Here is a 23,100-nt window from a genome sequence, read left to right on the forward strand (position 1 = left end):
TTCAGACATATTGTCAGGAGGGACCAGTCACTGGAGAAGGATATCATGTTTAGTAAGGTGGAGGGTCAGAGAAAAAGAGGAAGACCCCCAATGAGATGGCTTGGCCAAGTGGCAGCATCGATGGCCTCAAGCATGGCAACAGTAGTGAGGTTGGCCCAGGATTGGGCAGTGTTTCGTTCCGCTGTGCATAAGGTCACTATGGGATGGTTTTGACTCGATGGCACCTAACAACAACAACAACAACAACATCCTTAAGTATAGATCAAATTAATCAAATTGTAGCAATTTATACTTGTTTCCTTTTTCAAATTTCTTTTTCCCTCCTCTATTCAAGTTTTGATCATCAAGCCATAGAAGCTAGGTCAAACGGGTACTACCTGCAAGTTTGGGTGTTCTTGTGCATCTCCCCTCACTTCATATAAGCTTGATGCTTCACTCTCAGCTCTAGCCCACTGTGGCTAGGTCCTTGTCCATGGGCTTAGGAGTCCTCAGGTCTCACCACACTTTGGACCAACCAGCCCTTCCTCTTCTCTCTCTCATATCCAGGTCAACAGGAATCTATTGAACATTGTCAAACTCAGCCCATATCCTCATTGCTGCCTTTCCCCCTCCTCCACTCACCAGTAGACCAACATGGTGGTCAGCAAGCTTATATGCCTGCTCAGGTGTGCCCTTTGAGTTTCAGTCTTGGAGAGGGATTTGTCCTGAAGGGACTTGATTAATTGCCTTGATGGCTCCCCAGCTAACAACTGGTTTGTTCTTTCAGTAGCCAATCATTTTATGAACTTTCTTAGATTCATCTTTTTTTTTTTTTTAAACTGGACCATTTTAATGTTTTTTTAAAAATGGCATCATAAATAGTTCTCTTGATGACTGTAGACATTTAAAGTTATTTGGTAGTATTCAGAAACACATGCTGGTGGTGGTTTTCCTGGTTGGTTTATAGATTTCACCACTTAGGAGTTACTTATAGGAAACTGCTATCAAACCAGTAAAACTGCATTTATGCATCCATCATTTTCGGGATTGTTGGTAACCTGAGCATATTTTCCCTAGATAACCTTGCCTGCTTGTGTAACCAAGCATAACTCGCTCACATTCACTTTAATGACAGACCCTTTGGTGATCACACCCAGAGTGTGGGGTGTATAGAGTGGGGATGAGGGATGCTTCTTCACACCAATTATTGGTAAGCAAAAGGTGGCTTTAAGTTCAGGATGTGTTACAAGAGCCTTCTTGAAACATAAGCCCACTGGTCTGATGAATCTTTTGTATTTAGGTGGTTTTCGTGTAAAGCCATTTCCAACAAAGCAGACGCTTAGTAACCATTCTTTTCCATGCTTACTTTTTTTCTCTTTCCTGTTCAAATAACTTTTAATACTTCTGTTTCTCCCTGGGCACGGACTTTGGGCAGAAGGACTTTCATTTTCCCACTTTTTCTTTTAGTTTTTGCTTAATCATACTGGAAAGTACTTCAGTTCAGGACTGCTCCTTTCTGTCCAGCAGATAGGCAGGTACTGAACCTTGTGGAGTCTTCTCATAGTTCTTTCATTTGGTGTTTCTCTTTTTGTGCATCTTGATAGTCTTGCTCGGCAAGGTGCTGTTTATGGTAGAGCTTAGCCTTCAGACCGGTCATCTTTTTGGTTTTCTTTGAACATTTATGAGTCTCTCAACTTCCCTTCTTTTTCTTTTTCGCATGATAATCCAATAGCGCTTGCAGTGTACCTCAATATACTCATTTTGTGGCATGGTGATGGCAGTAGAGCCATCTGAGGCAGAAAGAACCACTCAGTTTTCGGGCTCCTGAAACCCACAAGCTGACAACACTTAGTCTGCAACAGGAAAAGGTCATCAAGATCGACTCTTTTGTATGGCTTCTTTCAGTTAGCATACTTAATTTAAGATTCATTCATGTTATTGTGTATATCAATTGTTATTCCTTTTTATTGTTGAGTAATCTTCCATTATATGGATAAACCACAATTTGTTTCTCCATTTGTATAAAGCTTTTCTGAATACTCTTTTTCAAAATTGTGGTAAGAGTATATAATAATACTTTAAAAAAAATTCATTTACAGCATCAAATACCATAAATAAGGCTACACTTTGTTTGCTGTGTGCAAAATACAGGGTTCCATGTGGCACTGTCAATGATACCAAAGGTCACACACACACATATGTTGTAATAAGATGGGGGAGCTAGTGAAAGAGGAGGCTGAGGGGGAGGAGACACTCTTTGGTGGACATTTTCTAAAGGGGGAGAGGTTCTGCAAGAGAAGACAAGATAAGAACAGTGACTTCTTACTGGCCAGGATCTGTACCAAGACAGCAGGGATGAAGCATGCAGCTAGGCCCCAAGGCCACGTGGTGGCTCGGGACCTCATGCAGGACAGACACTAACTGCAGCCTGAGATGGTGGGGCCTGGCCTATCACAGTGTCATAGTACCAGGGGTGTTTCTCTCTAAGAGCACTTTGGTGGTTCCACTGCTCTAGGTAAAGGAGTCATCAGGAAAATGTGTTTTGAACAGAGCTACAGGGACAGGGAAACTGGCTACTCCAGGCCTTGACGGAACTGCCTTATTTCTCAGACATGCCCGCCTGGGAGGATGGTCACTCTAGTTGAGGCTTCTCCATCATCTGGGGCTTTAGGAATGAAGCAAGATGAAAGAGTCACAGCAAAACTCTTGGATCTGTAGTGTGGTTTGCAGCAGAGAATGGATTTGCTAGTATAATTGTGAGCTCTTGGGATAAATAATTGGTGGCTCTTGGGATGAAGCCTCTCAGTACCTTATACTCTGTTGTTGTTCCTTTTTGAGTTTGCTTCCAAAAGAATCACCTCTGGTCTTTGACTTGTAATTTTATGTTCGAACCGATTTAAGAAGATGCTGGCATAAGTGTGTTTTGTTAGCAGTCTCTAGATTGAAGTGTGGCCTTAAAAGGGATGGAACTGTTGAACAATCAGGCAGAGTGAACCCTCCCCTGGAAGCTCATAGCTTCCTGAATAGGATGGGGAAGCATGCAGGCAGCCCTGCAAAACAGAAGGGGCAGCCATGCACTTGGAGTGTGGATGGGGAATGCTAGCTCAGAGGGAAGAGGAACCAGAAACAACCTGCAAGCTGAGCACCATCCATGTTGTTAAATGACCATGCCACTGAAGAAGCCTATTAGTACGCAGAACACTCACAGTTAGTGCAAACCGTACTGCCGCATCGGGAAGAGCAGGGGGCATGGAAAGCGGGTCAGGGGTTAATAACACTCTTTGAAAATCAGCAAGAAAAACCAGTCACCTCTGAGCAGAAGTGTGCTAGCCAAACAGTGGGTGCAGTATTGGAAGACTGAAATGAACTGGCAGCCACAGTGTAAGGTTGGAAAGAGAGAAAGAAGGAAGAGAGAACTTAGGCTGGGAGTAAAAAGAGAAACAGCTGACATGAGAAGGCACAGGAGTTGAGAATAAAGTAACCATTGAAACTAAAGACATCCCTAAACAAGTTACTGCTTGCTTAAGAGAGATGAACCATTCTGATGACCAGTTGCTTATTTACAGGAGTGGATACCGCTCTATACTAACAGTCCACTCTTCTCCACTCAGAGCTCTCTGGCCCAATGCCTCTCTGGTGCATCGTGTTCATTCTTGAGTATGTTATGGAGGCGTGGAGAGGTCCACCCCTCTGGGACCCACCCTTGTATTTTGGTACTGCCCACCAGGAAGGTTCAATGTCTCAGAGTATACAAACATCTCACCAGAATAATGCAAATCAGTCTCCTTTTGGATATGAATGATATTCTGAGAGATTCTATATAATAATACTCTTATTAGTAAAGTGCTACAAGTAAAACTGTGAATATAGTAGAATATAAGAGGGCAAAGTTATGAAAACTTCTCAGCCGAAACTAAATACCTTGAAAGAATGAGTTGCTGGACCTGGAGACTCAGAGTCATATTCTGAGGGCACACCAAGATCTAGTTGCATAATAACATAATCCACAAAGACAGGGTTCTACATCCTATTTTGGTGAGTAGTGACCAGGGTCTTAAAAGCTTGAGAGTGATCATCTAAGGTGCAACTATTGGTCTTTCTTGTCCTGAGCAAAGAGTGAAAACATTTAAACATACATGAAAGAACAATTAGTTCAAAGGATTAATGGATCACGTAATCTCCAGCCTTCATGACCTTAAAACCAGAAGATCTAGATGATGCCTGACAATCACTACTGCTAGTTCAGAAGGAAATCACAATAGGAGGTCCTGGATAGAGGGAGAGAAAAATGTGAAACAGAACACAAAATAATAAAAGAGAGCAGCCTTACTGGTCTGGCAGAGCCTGGGGGACTTTAAAACTATGGCCCTTAGGCACCCTTCAATCCTGGAACTGAATTTGCCCCTATGGCAAGTTCAGTCAAGCACTTGCTATGTGCCGTCAAGTCAGTTCCGACTCATAGTGACCCTGTATAGGGTTTCTGAGGAGCAGCTGGTGGGTTTGAACTGGACAGGCCTATATGGTGAATAACAATGCCAGGGAAGTATGCACTCCTTAGAGCAATCAACCATACTAGATCAAAATGACAGCATTTGCCTAAGGATAAAGGTGCTGATATGGCTCTGCAGATAAATGTGCTGGGCTGCAAGATCAGATTAACAGCAAGGTCGGTGGTTCAAGCTCACCAGCTGCTCCTTAGAAACCCAATACAGGGTCGCTGTGAGGTGAACTGACTTGACAGCATTTAACAACAACAACAACAAAGCTCAGAAGGCAAAAAATAGATTGGAAAGAAGACAAATGGAAATAGTAAACATAAGAAGGAAGTGGGAAGAGTGCTGTTACACTGTGAGGATCACAGTCAAGGTCATGAAGCAAATAGGCATGAGTTATTCGATGGAAACCCAACTTGCTCTGTAAACTTTCACTCAAATCATAATAAAACCCTGAAAAAAAGAGACTATATAAGAATATGTGGGGGCTCTTAAAACTTCACGGAAAAAATGGAGTTAAAAGATAATGGAATTTTTCCATGAACTTTTTGAAGCTGCATCACATATATAGTTTTCCATGCTACCCAGAGAAGGGGCTGTACAGCATTGTCCTAGGTTCCCATTGTAACTTAGAGGAGAAACTTTCACAGTGTTTGGAGCCCTTGGTATTCTACAGATGAAGAAGAGGATGTCCTCCAATTCTCTGCAGCAGGAAACCACTAAGGTGGCACCAAACTTGAAGGAAAAGTGACAGCATCTGCATCATAAAACTGAAGCTTCTGTTGGCAGCTCAGGCCATTGTTGTCATTGAAAACCCAACTGAGGCTATTGTCATACCTTGTAGTAATACTGGCCATGTGGCTATGCTGAAGTTTGCTGCAGCCACTGAGCCACTCCTATTACTGAGTGCTTCACTCCTGGAACCTTCACTAACCAGATCCAGGCAGCCTATCTGGAGTTGCATCTTCTGGTAGTTACTGGTCCCCGGGCTGATTACCAATCTCTTATGGAAGAGTCTAATGTTAACGTACCCACCATTGCTTTGTGTAACACAAATTCTCCCCTGTGTTACGTGGACATTGCCATTCATGCAACAACTAGGGAGCTCACTTGGTGAGTTTGATGTGGTGATGCTGGCCCATATAAGACTGTCTCTCAGGAGCACCTGGAAGGTCTTGCCTGATCTCTACTTCAAGAGAAATCTGGAAGAGTTTGAACCACCAATGAGTGATCTTAAGCGTTCTTGCATAGTCTCAAAAAATGAGATTGACAGAAAAGAAACATCAGTTTTAAAATGTATGTATATGTATGTAAATAAATACACATATATAAATATATATAACATTTGGCATTTCAACATTTTTACATATATGATTTAATGATATTAATAACTTTCATTATATTGTGAAACAATCACAATGATCCATTTCCAAATATTTCCATTACTCTGAATAGATGCTAGCGCCCCTGATGAATTCTTCTAACCCTCTCCCTTCCACCTTTGGTAACCGTTAATAAACTTTGAGTTCTATATATTTGCCCAATCTAGATATTTTATATAAGTGGGATCATATAGTATTTGTCTTTTTGTGACTTATTCACTCAGCATGATGTTTTCAAGGTTTACTCATATTGTAACATGTATCAAAACGTCATTTCTCTTTATGACTGAGTAATATTGTATTGCATTTATATAACAAATTTTTGTTAATTCAATCGTTTGTGCATGAACATTTAGGTGGCTCCTACCTTTGGCCTACTTTGAATAATGCTGCAGTGAGCATTGGTGTAGAAGTATGTGTTTATGTTCTTGTGTTCAATTCTCAGTATATACCTAGGAGTGGTATTCCTGGATTATATGGTAACTATACAGAGTTTTTTGAGAAACTGCCAAACTGTTTTCTACAGTGACTATTGTTGTTAGTTGCCATCGAGTCAGTACTGACTCATAGCGACCCTATGCACAACAGAATGAAACACTGCCCAGTCCTGGCCCAATCTCACAATTGTTGCCACGCTTGAGCCCATTGATGCTGCCACTCTGCCAGTCCATCTTGATGAGGGTCTTCCTCTTTTTCTCTGACCCTTCACTTTACCAAACATGATATCCTTCTCCAGTGACTGGTCCCTCTTAACAATATGTCCAAAGTATGAAAGACTAAGTTTGTCCATCCTGGCCTTCAAGGAGCACTCTGGCTGCACTTCTTCCAACACAGATCTGTTGGTTCTTTTGGCAGCCCATGGTACTTTCAGTATTCTCCTCCAATACCATAACTCAAATGCATCAATTCTTCTACAGTTTTCAGTATTCTCCTCCAACACCATAACTCAAATGCATCAATTCTTCTACAGTCTTCATTATTCACTGTCCAGCTTTTGTAAGCATACGAGGTTACTGAAAATACCATGGCTTAGGTCAGGCACACCTTAGTTCTCAAGCTGACATCTTTGTTCTTCAACACTTTAAAAAGGTCTTGTGCAGCAGATTTGTCAAATGCAATAAATACTTTGTTTGATTTCTTGACTGCTGCTTCCGTGAGTATTGGTGGTTGATCCAAGAAGAATGAAGCGATATAATTTTACAATTCCACTAGCAATGAATGAGGGTTCCAATTTCTCTACATCCTTACCAACACTTGTTTTCTGTTTTTGTTTGCTTATTATCCTAGCCAACTTAGTGGGGTGTGTGTATGTGTGTGTGTGAAGTAATACCTTATTGTGCTTTAGATTTGCAGTTGGACTGCTAATCTCAAGGGAAGCAGTTCTAAACTACCAGCAGTTCCATGGGAGAAAGATGAGATTTTCTGCTTCTGTAAAGATTTACAGCCTTGGAAACCCTACACAGGGTGGCTAGGAGTCAGAATCTACTCCATGACACATAACCACTACCACCACCAATGTCTAACCCACCACTCATCTTACTAGGCTATGTTCATCTGGAAGTTCACTCATCTATGCCGAGAAATTTGGAAGGCAACTACCTGACTGACTGGAAGAGATCCATGTTTGTGCTAATTCTAAAGAGAGATAACCCAATGGAATGTGGAGATCATCAGACAATATCATTAACATTGCATACAAGTAAAATTTTGCTAAAGATAATACAAAAATGGCTGCAACCATACATTGACAGAGAACTTCCAGATGTTCAATCCAGATTCAGAAGAGGACATGAAACAAGGTATATCATTGCTGATGTCACATGGATTTTGGCTGAAAGCAGAGAGTGCCAGAAAGATGTTTACCTGTGATTTATTGACTACATAAAGGACTCTGGCTGTGTGGATCATGACAAGTTATGGATCATTGTGGAGAATAAGTGTTCCAGAACACTTAATTGTGCTCATGAGGAACCTGTACATAGACCAAGAGGCAGTTGTTTGAATAGAACAAGGGAACACTGAATGGTTTAAAAATAGGAAATTATGCACCACGGTTGCATTCTTTCATCATGCTTGTTCAATCTATATGCTTTGTAATTAATCTGAAAAACTGGATTATATGAAGGAAAACATGGCATCAGGATAGAAGGAAGACTCATTAACAACCTGTGATATACAGATGATAAAACTTTACTTGCTAAAGATAAGAAGACTTAAAATATTGATGAAGATCAAAGACCACAGCCTTTGGTATGGGTCGTATCTCAATGTAAAGAAATAAAAACTCCTAACCACTAGGCCAATAAACAGCATCCATAAAAATGGAGAAAAGATTGAAGTTGTTAAAGACTTCATTTTGTTCATATTAACCATCAATGCTCGTGGAAGCACCAGTCAAGAAATCAAATGACGTATTGCATTAGGCAAATATGCTGCAGAAGACCTCTTTATAGTGTTGAAGAGCAATGATGTCAGTTTGAGGACAAAGGTGCACCTGACCCAAGCCTTGATTTTTCAATAACCTCATATGCATTTGAAAGTTGGACAGTGAATAAGGAAGACCATAGAATAATTGATGCATTTGAGTTATGGTGTTGGAAGAGAATATTAAAAGTGCCATGGACTGCCAAAAGAACAAACAGATCTGTTTTGGAAGGAGTGCAGCCAGACGCTTCTTGGAAAGTAAGATGGCCATACTTTATCTCTCCTACTTTGGACATATTACAAGGAGGGACCAGTCCCTGGAGAAGGATATCAGATTTGGTAAAATGGAGGGTCAGCGAAAAAGAGGAAGACTCCCAATGAGATGGGATGACATAGTGGCAGCAGCAATGGGCACAAGTGTAGCAATGATTATGAGGTTGGCGCAGGACCAGGCAGTGTTTCCTTCTGTTGTGCATAGGGTCACTGTGACTAGGTGCCGAATTGATGACACCTAACAACAACTATTCCTAATACTACCACTTGTCAGTCAGTTTGTTGTAACTTGTGTGTTCAGTGATGCTGGAAGCTATGTAATCGGTATTTCAAATACCAGCAGCGTCACCCATAGTGGACAGGTTTCAGTAGCGCTTCCAGACTAAGGCAGACTGCTGCTGCTGTGTGCCATGGAGTTCGTTCTGACTCATAGCAACCCTGTACAGACAGACTAGGAAGTAAAAAGAGTGATTAGTAATTGAAAACTTCATCAGTAGCAGTGGAGCATTGTCTGATATCATGCCAGAAGATGAGTCCCTAACATTGGAAGACACTTAAAATACTACTTACTGAATAAGAACTGCCTCCTCAAAGTGAGTCAACTTTAATGATGTAGATAGACCCAAGCTTTTGGGACCTTCATTTGCTCATGGGTCTTGACTCAAAATGAGAACAAACAGTTGCAAATATCTATTAATAATCAGAACATGGAATGGATGTATAAAACCAGGAAAACTGGAGGTCAATTTGAAAATGAAATGGAACACATAAATATCCATATCCTAAACATTAGTGAGCTGAAATGGATTGGGATTGGACATTTTGAACCTGACAACCACATGATTTACTATACTGAAAATAACAAATTCAAGAGGAATGACATCACATTCATTATCAGAAAGAATATTTAAATATCTGTCTTGAAGTACAATGCTGTCTGTGATAGAATAATATCTATATGCCTACAAGGAAAATCAGTCAGTCAATACAACTCTTATTCAAATTTACATATTAACTATCAGAGGCAATGATGATGAAATTGAAGAATTCTTCCAATTTCTTCAGTCTGAAATTGATCAAACATGCAATCAAGATGCAGTGATAATTACTGGTGATTGGAATACAAATATTGGATTGGTAGTTGAAAATATGGTTTGTTGATAGAAACCAAATTGGATATCACATGATAGATTTGCAAGACCAACAACTTCTTCATTGCAAATACCTTTTTTTTTTTTACAACATAAGCAACTTAAATGGTGACTATATACATGGACCTCAAAAGATGGAATACACAGGAATAAACAGAAATCAAATTGACCACATCTGTGGGAAGTGAAGATGGAGAAATTCAATATCATCAGCCAAAGCTGATGGAACAGACTATCAATTGCTCATGTGCAAATTCAGGTTGAAGCTGAAGAAAACTAAACAAGTCCATTAGATCTTGAGTATATATGATCTTGTATATATCCCACATGAATGTAGAGACCATCTCAAGAACAAATTCAAAGCATTTAACACTAATGGCCAAAGTCCAGATGAATTATGGGATGACATCAAGAACATCATACATGGGGTCATTAAAAAGACTAGAAAGAAAAGACTAAAATGGATGTCAGAAGAAATTCTGAAACTTGCTCTTGTACATAGTAGGTAAAGCAAACGGAAGAAATGATGAAGTAGAAGAGATGACCAGAACATTTCAAAGGGCAGTTTGAGAAGCCAAAGTAAAGTGTTATAATGAAATGTGCAAAAACCTGGAGTTGTAAAACCCAAAGGGAAGGATATGCTCGGCATTTCTTAAGCTGAAAGAATTGAAGAAAAAATTCAAGTCTTGGGTTGCAAAACTGAGGATCCTATGGGCAAAATATTGAATGATACAGGAAGCATCAAAAGAAGATGGAAGGAATATAGAGAGTCACTGTACCAAAAATAATTGGCTGATGTTCAACCATTTCAGGAGGTAGTATATGATCAGAAAACTATGGTAATGAAGGAGAAGTTCAGGCTGCACTGAAGGCTCCAGGAATTGATTGGATGGATACAAATAGAAATGTTTTAACAAATTGATGCTGCACTGGAAGCAATCACTAGGCTATACCAACAAATTTGGAAGACAGCTACCTGGCCAACTAAGTGGAAGAGATCTATATTTGTGTCTATTTTAAGGAAACATGACCTAACAGAATACAGAAATTATTGAACATTATCATTAATATCACATGCAAATAAAAATTTGCAGAGGATAAGTTTGAAAATGATTGCAGCAGTACATTGACAGGTAGCTGTCAGAAATTTAAGTGGGATTCAGAAAAGGATGTGGAACAAGTGATATCATTGCTGATGTCACATGGATCTTAGTTGAAAGCAGAGAACACCAGAAGGATGTTTATTGACCAAAGGCATTCGACTGTCTGGATCATAATAGATTATTAGATAATATTGCAAAGAATGGTAATTCTAGAACATTTAATTATGCTCATGAGACACCTGTACATAGTCTAAGAGGCAGTCATTAGAACAGAACAAGGGGGAACTGTCTTTATATGACTGGAAGAAATTCTGAAATTTATATTTTGTTGTTGACTTATGTGTTCTCCTAATTGCCCTTCACTGGGTTCCTTCAAGTTTTTCTCCCCTAAGCTAAAACTTTAAAGACGTTAGCCATCCTAGCTTTTGTACTGATGTATCTGACATAACAAAACTCTCAGACCAAATATGAGCAATTTAATCTTTTCAAAGACCATGGATGCTTGGGGGGTGGGGGTGGGGGAGAAGGATAAGAAGTAGGGGTAGCAGGGAGAGGGGAGAAATCAATCAAATATTCACGTAATAAAAGTACCTTAATATAAGTGGTTTGGTTTCCTTTTGAGAAATATAAAATATTCAACTTATCTGCTTACATTTTTTTATTATTAAGATACAATTCATGAACCATAAAATCTACCCTTTCAAGTATGCAATTCAGTGTTTTTACATGAGTACTCACAAAGTGGTGCAATTATCACACTATTTATTTCTAAAACATTTTCATCACCCCTAAAGAAATGCTGCACCTATTAGCAATCACTTCCCATTTCCTTCTATATTTTACTCTCTCTGATATCTATTCCACTAATTTTATCCTGTCTGTCTGTCTGGATTTGCCTATTTAGGACATTCCATGTAACTGGAACCATGTAATATATGGCTTTTTGTGTATGGCCTCTTCACTTAGCATAGAGTTTTCAAGGTTCATCCATATTGATTCCTGTGTAGCATGTTGTCTAGGAGTTCCTAGAGAGTCCTGGTGTGGTGGGCAGTGCAGGATAATATACTGGACCATAAGGTCAGTTTGAGCCACAATATTGGCTTCAAACTGCTGCTCCTTGGAAGCCCTATGAGTCAGAGTTGACTGGATGGAACTTAACAACAACAAGGGAGTACAAATAGTTAGTACGCTTGGCTACTAACTGAAATGTTGGCAGTACAAATTCATGCAGAGGTGCCTTGGAAGAAAGATCTGGCAATCTACTTCTGAAAAATCAGCTATTGAAAGTCCTATGTAGCATATTTCTACTCTGACACATGAGGTCACCATGAGCTGGAGTCAAATGGGTGCAACTGTTGGTTTTTGTTTTTTTAAATCACATGAATATAATACATGTTATTCACTTATCAATTGAGGGGCGTTTAGATTGTTTTCACTTTGTGCGATTATGAAATAAAATTATACTATGAATATTTGTGGATAACTTTTTATGTGGACACATGCTTTCAATTATATTGTAAATATACCTAGGAGTGGACTTGCTATGTCATCTGAGAAATCCATGATTAACTTCCTGAAGGACTGTCCAAAATGTTTTCTAAGGGGGTGCACCATATTATAACCCCACCAGCAATGAATGAGGGTTCCAATTTTTCCACATCCTTGCCAGTACTTGTTATTGTCTATCTTTTAAAAATTATTATTATAGCCATCCTAGTGGGACTGTTATGTTCTGTTGTGCATCAGGTCACTATGAGTCGGTACTGACTCGACAGCACCTAACAACAACCGTAATAAAAATCATTAATTGGAATCCTGGTGTGGCACTGCCAGTTAATGCACTGGACTGCAATGTTGATTTTGGTGTAGTCTCTTATTAGATGTATGATTTGAAAGGCTTCCTCCCATTCTGTCTTTTAACTTTCCTTATAGTGTTTTTGGAGTACAAAAATTTTTAATTTCGATGGAATTCAAGTTATGTTTTTATTTTTTGGTATCTTTTTTTCTATTTGTAACTTTTGCTCATCTGTTTTAAAAATGAAAAATAGGAATCATAAAGTTTTCACATGAAGCACAAAAACAATAAAACTATATATCAACTTCATGTTCTAACAACTTAAGGAGTGAAAATGAAAGGGAGCATAGTGGGCTAAGTAGTGTCCCCCCAAAATGCATGCTCACTGGGAACCTCAGAATGTGACCTTATTTGGAAATTGGATCTTGACATATATGGTTAAGGGAAGGATGTGATAGTAGTTAAGGTAAAGATGAGATCACACTGGATTAGAATGGACCCGACATCCAATGACAGTATTCTTATAAGAGACAGAAAAGGACACACAGTGACACAGAGAAGAAAGCAATGTGAAAAGTGAGGTAGGGATTGGAGGGATGCACATTCAAATCAAGGAACATCAGTGATTGCCAGCAATCTGAAGCTAGGAAAGAGGGCCCCCAGAAGGAACTAACCCTGCCAACAGTTTGATTTTGAATTTCTGGCTTCCTAAAATGTGAGGGAATAAATTCTTATGTATTTTTTAAGCCATCAAGTTTGCTATGGCAGCCCTAGTAAACTGATACAGGGAGAAAGTGGGGAGATTGTTTATTTGGACTGTAGACTTCAAACCATGCTTGAATGTGAGGCTGCCTTTGAGCCTTGAGCACCTAATTAGCCAAGGATAATAAACGATTTGGGAACTGCCTTAATCCTTAAACCTTTGGTAGCTTTCCCCTGGAAGGGGTGAAGCAACCAATAGGCAAATCACTATCTGGGCTGCAGTAATGTCATCCCTGGGAAAAGTGAGAATGAAGATAAAGTAGCCGAAAGAGCAGAAGCTTTGGAGTCAGATGTTGGGAGGCCAAGGTGAGTTCTCTGGGAAGTAGAGTTAGGAAAGCAAAAGGTTAACTGGTGGCGTGATGACACTTATGAAGAAATCCTTGGGTGCAAATCCAGTTTTATTGTTGTTGGTAAGTGCCATCGAGTTGATTCTGACCCATAGCCACCCTGTATAGGGTTTCCAAGGAGTGGCTGGTAAGCTTGAATCACCAACCTTGTGGTTCAAACTGACCTTGAAGTCCAACACATTAACCCCCAGTACCATCCACATAGACCAATTGGACAGAGGCAGTAGCCTCAACATTTTTAGATTAACTAAAGGAGCTCTGGTAGCGTAGTGGTTACGAATCGGGCTGCGAACCTTAAGGTCAGCGGTTCGAAACTACCAGCTTAAGGTCAGCGGTTCGAAACTACCAGCCGCTCCGCGGGAGAAAGATGAGGCTTTCTACTCCCGTAAAGATTTACACCCTCGGAAACCCTGTACAGGGTCGCTATGGGTCGGACCCGACTCGATGGCACTTAACAACAACAACAACAACAACAACACCATCCACTCAGCTATCACTAGCTGCTCCTCAAAAACCCTATTCAGGGTAGCTATGAATCGGAATCAACTTGACGGCGGCACTTAACAACAATAACAACAACTAACAGAAATGTGCCTTGGAAGAAGGGCCTGATGATCTACTTCTGAAATATCAGCCACTGAAAAACCCATGGAGCACAGTTTTATTCAGACAAACATGGGGTCCCATGAGTTGGAATCCACTTGACTGCAGCTGGTTTTAAATACTTATAACAAGGGGAAGCTGAGTTTGGGTGAAAGGACCTGTTAGCTGTGAAGACTATTTGACAAAGTCTCTGCCTGCCCAATGAGGAGCTCTGGGACAAATGTTACTCTTCTGAGGAGTTCCTCATTAGGTAAAAAGGGCTAGTTCCTTATATTAGTCTTATACTAGTTGCAAGCTGCCCTTGAGAAGAGCATGACTGTGTCTTTCTCCAAAGCTGAGGTGGTCCCTGTAGGAACTAATTGCTGGAAGCAACTTGGCAGCTGAGCAGTAAGTCCTTTCTTAAAGGGGAATCTAAGCAGCAAATCTACATGTCTGTCACATAGAATGATTAGGGTTCAAATCCCAGCAAAGTGTGACCTTAGGCAACCATTCTGCCTCAGTTTTCTCATCTGTCATCTAGAGAAAATGTCTCCCTAGCAGGATTATGGGAGGATTACACAAAATACAGATGAAAAGTCCTGAATATAATGCTTGATATAGTACAGGCATTCAATAACAATTCCTTCCTTTCCCCTCAGTTGGAAATAAACCAAGGGAACATTCTGTTCCATAAACTAGTTCTCGCCCTGCCTGATCTTTATAAACTTCATTTCCTCATTTCCTCCCATTTTCCAGTAGGGGACCTGCCCCGCTGAATGGCAGTTTCCTGGCCCTCTGGAGATACTGCCTCTGTCTCACAGAGTCTATGATGTTCCTCCACCTTCTGACCTGTCCCTCTCCTGCTCCCCTCAGCTGGAAACTTGGGGAGCTCCTTGACTGTTGGCCTTCCCAGGCAGGGAGCACTAGCTGGCTGCAGGAGGAGGGAGGGTTAATGCTTCTTGGAATACACCAGAAGTAAGCAAATTGCACCATCTCTTCCAGCCGCCTGCAAGTGCATTCCTTCGAGGATTCCTGTAAGCAGCTGCTGTCCCGTCCCTCCCTCTAAGTGCCTCATTAAAAGCCAGAGGACAGATCCCCTCCTTCACTTACAGCCTTTACCCTGGGAGGCAAGAGAGTGCCAGATGGGAAAGAGGAGGATGTATTGTGGGAGAGTTCTTATCCTTCATCAGGGCATTCTGCCCACAACCATACAGGTCTCCCAGGCTCAGTTGCATCCCGTGTGCTTTTAATTGGGCCCAGTTTACTGGGGAGTTTCAGCTTGTTGAGGGGTATAAATGTGAAGCAGTTTTAGTTCTTCCAGTAACTCTCCCTGGCTATACCAGGCCAGAGCTCTCTTTGAAGTCTTGGTCTGGTTCCATAATTTTTCAGTCACTTTTGGTCTCCAACAGTCATGTTCCCATAATTCGGATTCAAGTGTGTATATTCTGATAACTTTTATTAAAAACTTGATTTAAAGATCTTTTTTTCCCTCCCCTCCAACATGAGCTCCAGTTGTGAACCTGGTTGTTTGGAGTAGTAGCAGGGAAGTAGGGTCTGGTTTGGAGCCACCTCATCCCCATCCACTATGAGATTTCAGCTCCTCTGAGTTTGGGGCAGAGAGGAGGGATGGGGAGTAAGAGGCCTGTATCGATGACTTATGGGGGCAGAAGGGGTGTCCTGTGCTCTTGCCCCTTCCTGGTTCTGTTAGATGTTGGAGATTTCACCCCAGTTCCCCTCCATCACTGAGGGTGCCCCTTCCTTCCTCTCTCCTTCTTGAAACCCCCTTTGTCCTCAGGAGTGGTACAGACTCCCCAACAACTCTTAGTATCGCATTTGCATTTCTTGGCTTAGTAACTACCTAGGCAAACCTTTGTCCACTACCCTTTCACTGACTTCTGTGCCTTCCATTTATAATGGATGTCATGGATTGAATTGTGTTCCCTCAAAATATGTATATAAGTTTCTGTTTGTTAAATCCATCCACTGTGGTGTTTCTGTTATAGCAGCATTAGATACCTCAGAAAGTGGGACGGCACATTAGGATGTTTCCAGCATTTACAGTGATATTCTTCCACAAGGTATCCTTTCTCACAGTTCTTCAAGGGTCACACAGATCTGAGGTGGGGGATGGACCCCATGTTCTTCCCAGGAGTGCTGTAACAGAGTCCTTTCAAGTGCTGCTGGAGGAGCTACTGCGGTAGACCTTCCTACCTGAGACTCTTCAGGCCTGAAGTGGGCACTAGTCTCTACATTCAAGTAATTCCAGGCCTTGGGTGTGAATGCTAAGCACTCTGTGTTTCTTTCCCAAAGTGGGGAAGCTGGAGCAAAAAGGGCAGTGGGCTGTGTTCCGAGGCTTAATGGCAAAGACACTGACAATACTCAGCACCCAGGAGTCATTGGGGTGAGCCTGTGGGCAGGAAGGCACCCTCCCACCTTTTCTCCAAAGGGGAGAGGCGGGACAGTCTCTCCCCACCAGTCACTGTACTCTTCACAAGCCTGCTGATTGTCCTTTGTCTCTCAGTCCAGTTCCTGTCCTGATTGGAGGTAGGTAGGGACTGGTGGAGGTAAGCCAGCCAGTGCCTTGGTACTGGTACAGTGTGAAGGTGGCTGGCTCCATCTGCTGGCAGTTTTCTGTTATGTCTCTAGGGGTTAGTTCTCTCCTTTTGCTCTGATCTTAGGATCTAGGTACAATTATAGTAGAGTCCTGGTGTGGCACTGTAGGATAAGCACTGGACTGCTAACTGTGAGGTCAGTGGTGCAAATCCACCAGCCCTTCCTCTGAAACCATATACAGGGTCTCTGAGTGGGAGCCAACTCAATGGCATTTAACAACACCAACACCAACAACATAGCATTATGGTAAAATCCCAGCATAATAGAAAAAACACCCGAGGACGTATCTAGTAATATGCAATGATAGTTTATCTTTTCTTTTTAAATCTGTGTTAAAATTGCTCATTCTCCTGGAAGGAGTTTGTGATTAATTATATCAGACTTCAAGTCTCCCTTACTGCGTACTTCATCAACACTCAAGCTCGCAGTTGGCAGTAAGTTCATATGCATGTGAGTGAATGTGTCTTTATGAGCATCTTGACTAGTTTTCAAATGTTATAATGATAGCTAACATTTATTGAGCTCTGCCATGGTGCTATCTACGGTCCTAAGCAGGTTGCATACTTCTCTGCATTCAATCTTAACACTATAATTCAATGAGATAGGGCCCAGCATAATTCCCATTTTATAAGTTAGAAAACAAACTTGAAACTTTGTTGTTGTTAGGTGCCGCCAAGTCATTTCTGACTCCTAGAGACCCTGTATAGGGTTTCCAAGGAGCAGCTGGTGAGCTTGAATCCCCAACCTTGCAGTTAAAACGGCTTTGCAGTCTAGTGCATTAACCCACAGTGTCACACCAGGACTCCAAATTGAAGTAGAAATGTTAAATAAAATTTTAAAGATTTATAGCTAGCTAGTGGTAAAAACAAGCAGTGTGAGTTCAAAGCTCATACACTATCAATATTCTATTCTGCCTACTAGTTTTTTAAAAAAGATTTTGTGTGGTAAAATACATTAAATTTTTTTAAATTGATATATTTGATTATGGTGTTGGTGAAAATATTGAATATACCATAGACTGCCAGTTGATGTTGTTAGGTGCCATCCAGTTGGTACCGACCCATAGTGACCTTATGCACAGCAGAATGAAACAATGCCCGAACCTGAGCCAGCCTCACTACTGTTGCCACGCTTGAGTCCAGTGATGCTGCCACTTGGCCAATCCATCTCCTTGGGGGTCTTCCTCTTTTTCTCCGATCCTCCACCTTATCAAACATGATGTCCTTCTCCAGCGACTGGTCCCTCATAGACTGCCAGAAGAATGAGAAAATCCATCAGAAAGTTCTTGAAAGTGAGGATGGCAAGACTTTCTCTCATGCGCTTTTGGACACATTACCAGGAGGGACCAATCTCTAGAAGAGGACATCATGTTTGGTAAAGGAGACGGTCAGTGAAAAAGAGGAAGTCCCTCAATGAGATGGATTAACATGGTGGCTGCAACGATGGTCTCAAACATATCTGCTATAGTGAGAATGGTGCAGAACTGGGCAACATTTTATTCTGTTGTAATGAAGTCACTATGAGCAGGAGCCAGACTTGATAGCACTTAATAATAACAACAAAATACATATAAGACTTGCCATTTATAGTAGTTGTTAAGTGTACATTTTAGTGTTGTTAACTGCATTCACACTATTGTGCAGCAGTCACCATTATCTATTTCCAAGACCTTTTCAGCATCTCACACAGAAACTCTATACTCATTAAACAATAACTCCCATTATTAGGCTTTGTACTGCAGTCCCCTGATCTTTGCTCCACCACCAAACTAAAGCCCAAGTAAGTACTTGGATCAGTATGGTGTACTTCCCATAGTAATTTTTGTTTGAACAAATTGGCTGTGCCCAGTTGGGGCCTGTGCAAGAGCTGACCTGGCCTTTATGAGATGAGATTATGGTCAACTTAAAAATGGGCAAAATTGATGTATTCATGTTGTAATCATCCACATAGACCAATTGGACAGAGGCAGTAGCCTCAACATTTTTAGATTAACTAAAGGAGCTCTGGTAGCGTAGTGGTTACGAATCGGGCTGCGAACCTTAAGGTCAGCGGTTCGAAACTACCAGCTGCTCTGCGGGAGAAAGATGAGGCTTTCTACTTTGAAAGGGTGTGTGGTAGAGAGGGCATACATGTAAAGATTTACACCCTCGGAAACCCTGTACAGGGTCGCTATGGGTCGGAACCGACTCGACGGCACTTAACAACAACAACAACATCTCCTAGATATTTGCAGCCACTATTAAGTTGTTATTATTGTTGTTAAGTGCCTTCAAGTTGATTCCGACTCACAGCAAATCTGTAAAGTTTTATGAGAGCATGGAGTAAATCTCCATGGAGTGACTGGTGGGCTTGAACCACTGATCTTGTGGTTTGGAGTCCAGTGCTTATTGTACAGAACCATTATGAAGTTGTTGTTGTTGTTAAGTGCAGTCGAGTCGATTCTGACCCATAGCGACCCTGTATAGGGTTTCCAAGAAGCCGCTGGTGAGCTTGAACCACCAACCCTGCAGTTCAAACGACTTTGCAGTCTGATGCATTAGCCGACAGCGCCACTATGAAGTAGAAAGGGGTTATTATCATTCCCATTTTATGCATGAAGAAACTGAGGCACAGAAGTTAGAAACTTGCCTGAGGTCATACAGCTTGTCTGTGCTGGTACTGGGACCTGGAGGCAGATCTTTTGTTTCCCCTCTACCATGCTGCAGGCCCCTCCTCAACACCCTTCATTCTGGACCCTTAGGCTTCTGCCCCCTTATTGTAGGCTCTGCTTGCTAATGGGTATCTTCTTTCTTTGGTTTCAGCCAACTCCATACACCTAGGCCCTGTCTTTTCCTTTGTTGTTAAGTGCCTTCCAAGTTGATTTCAACTCAGAGTGATTCTGTAAACGGTTTCTGAGGAGCAGCTGATGAATTTGAACTGCCAACTTTACTGTTCAAACCAACCTTGTGGTCCAGTGCATTATCCCACAGAGCCATACTAGCTCTCTTCCTATAGCCTCCTCTTATTGACCTTCCCCACATAGTCCCTGCCTCTCCTAAGATCTGGAAGCACTACTTGGTATAGAGTAGGGGACCAGCCTCAAAACTGTGACCCCCCCAATCCCCTTGGAGGGGCTGTTCACTGCTTTCATTGGCCCCTAGTCATAGTGGATGTTATTTATTGTTGAATAAATGTATTTCCAAATAAAACAGAAAACTAACAAATAAACGCAGTGACAGAGTTGTAAAAAACCCTGCCGGCTCGCTCACTTGAAGTAAAGCCTGTGCAACTAATTAACCCGGGCAGGCCTCCATGGTGTTTGGAAACAAGCTTGGAATTAATATTGCCCTTCTCAGCTCCAGGAGCCAGCCTCTAAATCTTTATTGGGCAGTAGCGGCAAAAGACAAAGAGAGTTATAGAGATAGTGAGAGGCTGAGATGGAAGCAGACAGAGACAGCGCAAGATAAATACAGTGATCCATCTGCCTCTATACCCATTTATATCATCATAGCTAGACTCTGAATTCTAGACAGATAGAGAGACAGACAGACAGACAGATTGTGTTTCTTCTTCAGAGTGAGAAGTAAGAAGAAGAAGAAAAAAAATAGATCTTTTTATCCAGCTCAGAGCTCATTTTGTTTCTATACCATTGAAGTCAGAGACTCAGAAACTCCTGGACAGGAAGGGGCTTTCAAGAGGTCATCTAAATCAGTGGTTTTCAAATTATTTTTAGCAGCAAACCCTTTCTGGAAATGAGATCATACATAGAAGCACAATCTATAAAATAGATACAAGTGGAGCAGCTTCGTTTGGAGTTTGCTGCTTCTCACTAACGGCCTCTCCTACCTCTCCACAGGGCAAGTCTCTGATTGCTCAGGACTGTTAGGTGAACACAGTTGGAAAACTATAGCTGCTTGGCCTCTGTGTGGCAGTGTTTTGGAGTTTCACTGCTCCTGCACCGAGTTCAGGCTTTGTCTGATTTGGGAGTCACTTTGAAAGGGTGTGTGGTAGAGAGGGCATACATGCCAACTGGTGAAAGGGATGAGTTACCTGACAGAACAACCACTCTCTTCCCGCTGAGTCTGTTGAGTTCTTGGACTCTGTTGCTCACTTTCCATGGGTGCCTTTGTTAGCAGAAACTGGGGAGTTGGCTTGTTGATGTTCAGGAAATGAATACATTGGACAAGCTTCATGAGTCAACCACACAACTCTGACTTTCCCTCAGGAGGCTTTGTAGTGCTCCATATCAAGTGGAGGAGTGGGGGACCAAAGGATGGAAGGAATCCCCTGTCTCTTTAGAGTAAGGACAGTGGTCAGGAAGGAACTTCCCCAGAGATCATCCAGGTATACCCTGTAAGAATGACTTGTGATCTACAGGGAAATGGATGTTGTACATTTTCCTCTCCCTTGCTTGTGGCCTATGGCTGGAGCTACCTAGTTGACTGGCATTGTGGAGACTTCTTTGACCTTCTCTGGGGAAACTGTCATTTGCTTCTGTAGGTTCTGTTCTCAGCATTAAGAGCAGAGGTCTGAGGCTGAATGGTTGAGTGCAAGGGCCTTTCTTGGGGTCGGTGGTGGATAAGGGAGAAAGAAGGAGGAGAAAGACCAGGCACAGTATTTGGAGCCTTTCCCTCTCTGATTAACCCTGAGTGCCCTTGGCTCAGGCCCAGACAACAAGGGGGCACAGCAAGGAGGAGAAAACACAAATCAAGAAGTAATGCTTTTTATTTTTTTGAAGGAGAAATTATAAATTGCAATTTAATCACATAATCACTTTGACACTCTCAAGCAAGCTAATTTCTTCCCTTGCCTCATTTCATCCACTCGGTGAGATGAATCTTAATGAATAATGTCCTATGAATATTTAATTTTTGATCAATTTGAATTTTCTCTGGCATACCTGCTGGAGACATAAATCAGCTTCCCTTTCCCTCAGCAGAGTGAATTTGGATATGGCTTGGGTGGATCTCACCCATGACCATAGGAGAATTTTGTCTGAAGGTTTCGGGGTTCTGGTTTGCCACCAGCTCAGCTTCAGGATTTTGACCTCCTTGGATGCATATGGGGGCAGCGGTGGCTCATTAGTAGATTTCTCACCATCCATGTGAGAGACCCGGGTTCGGTTTCCTGCTAAGGCATGTCATGTGCATCCGCTACCTGTCTATCAGTGGGAGCTTGATGCTGAAAAAGTTTCAGTAGAACTTCCAGATTAAGATGGACTGGGAAAAAAGACCTGGGGATATACTCATGAAAACCAACCAATGGAAACCTCAGAGATCACAAAGGTGGGAGCTGCAACTGATCATGGATCAGGCAGCATTTTGTTCCATCGTGCATGACATCACCATGAGTCAGGGGCTAACTCTGACAGCAGTTAACACAACAACAGATGCAGCCCTAGTCTGTGCTCACTAATACTGACACTTAACCTTGCCCAGCAGAGGTCTGAAGTCAGTGATGGACTGGGAGATGAGTTGCATCTTACAGTGACTTTCTACAGATGCCTCTTGTTTCATCATTTTTAATTCAATGAATTAAAGAAGCCTCCCTCCTGACACCAACTTTATTCTTCCTAGCCCTAGGGGGCAAGTGTTATTATTATTCAAAAGACAAGCATTTAGAGAGACAATATTTGTAGAAGGACAACTCTCACCTGCTTGAGGAGGCTTCTTTCATGACATGTTGTTGTTAAGTGCCATCGAGTTGATTCTGACTCATAGCCACCCTGTACATGTGGGCGGAGTCCTGGTGTGGCAGTATGGGTTAATGTGCTGGACTGCAAAGTCTGTTTGAACCGCAAGGTCGGTGGTTCAAGCTCACCAGCTGCTCCTCAGAAACCCTATACAGGGTCACTATGGGTCAGAACCAACTTGATGGCACTTAACAACCAGAATAACAATAATATATGAGGGTAAGTAAAAACGTACTGCTACTAGGATTCTAGTTTGCATACATGTATGAGTGTATTCCAAACTAATATATTTAAACACGTCTCTGTGATCAGTAGATGGCCACAGACAAATTATATTGTAATACACTTGTCTTAGTCTCATTGTTGTTTTTGTTAAGTGCTGTCAAGTTGGTTACGACTCATAGTGACCCTTGTACAGGATTGGGGAAACTTTTCTCTGCCAAAATTTATAACGTCAATCGAGGGCCAAAATTATGAACTTAAAAGTTAACCTGCTATATTTGGTCAAATATTTAACTCACCCCT

General features: G+C 41.7%; 1 pseudogene; it reads right to left on the bottom strand.

Annotated features, from left to right (window-relative positions):
* Positions 1–983: 983 nt before the first annotated feature.
* Positions 984–1,749, bottom strand: LOC102835967 (annotated as a pseudogene).
* Positions 1,750–23,100: the final 21,351 nt, after the last annotated feature.

The sequence above is a fragment of the Chrysochloris asiatica genome, unplaced genomic scaffold (assembly GCF_000296735.1).
Source record: "Chrysochloris asiatica unplaced genomic scaffold, ChrAsi1.0 scaffold00085, whole genome shotgun sequence".
Lineage (NCBI taxonomy): Eukaryota > Metazoa > Chordata > Mammalia > Afrosoricida > Chrysochloridae > Chrysochloris > Chrysochloris asiatica.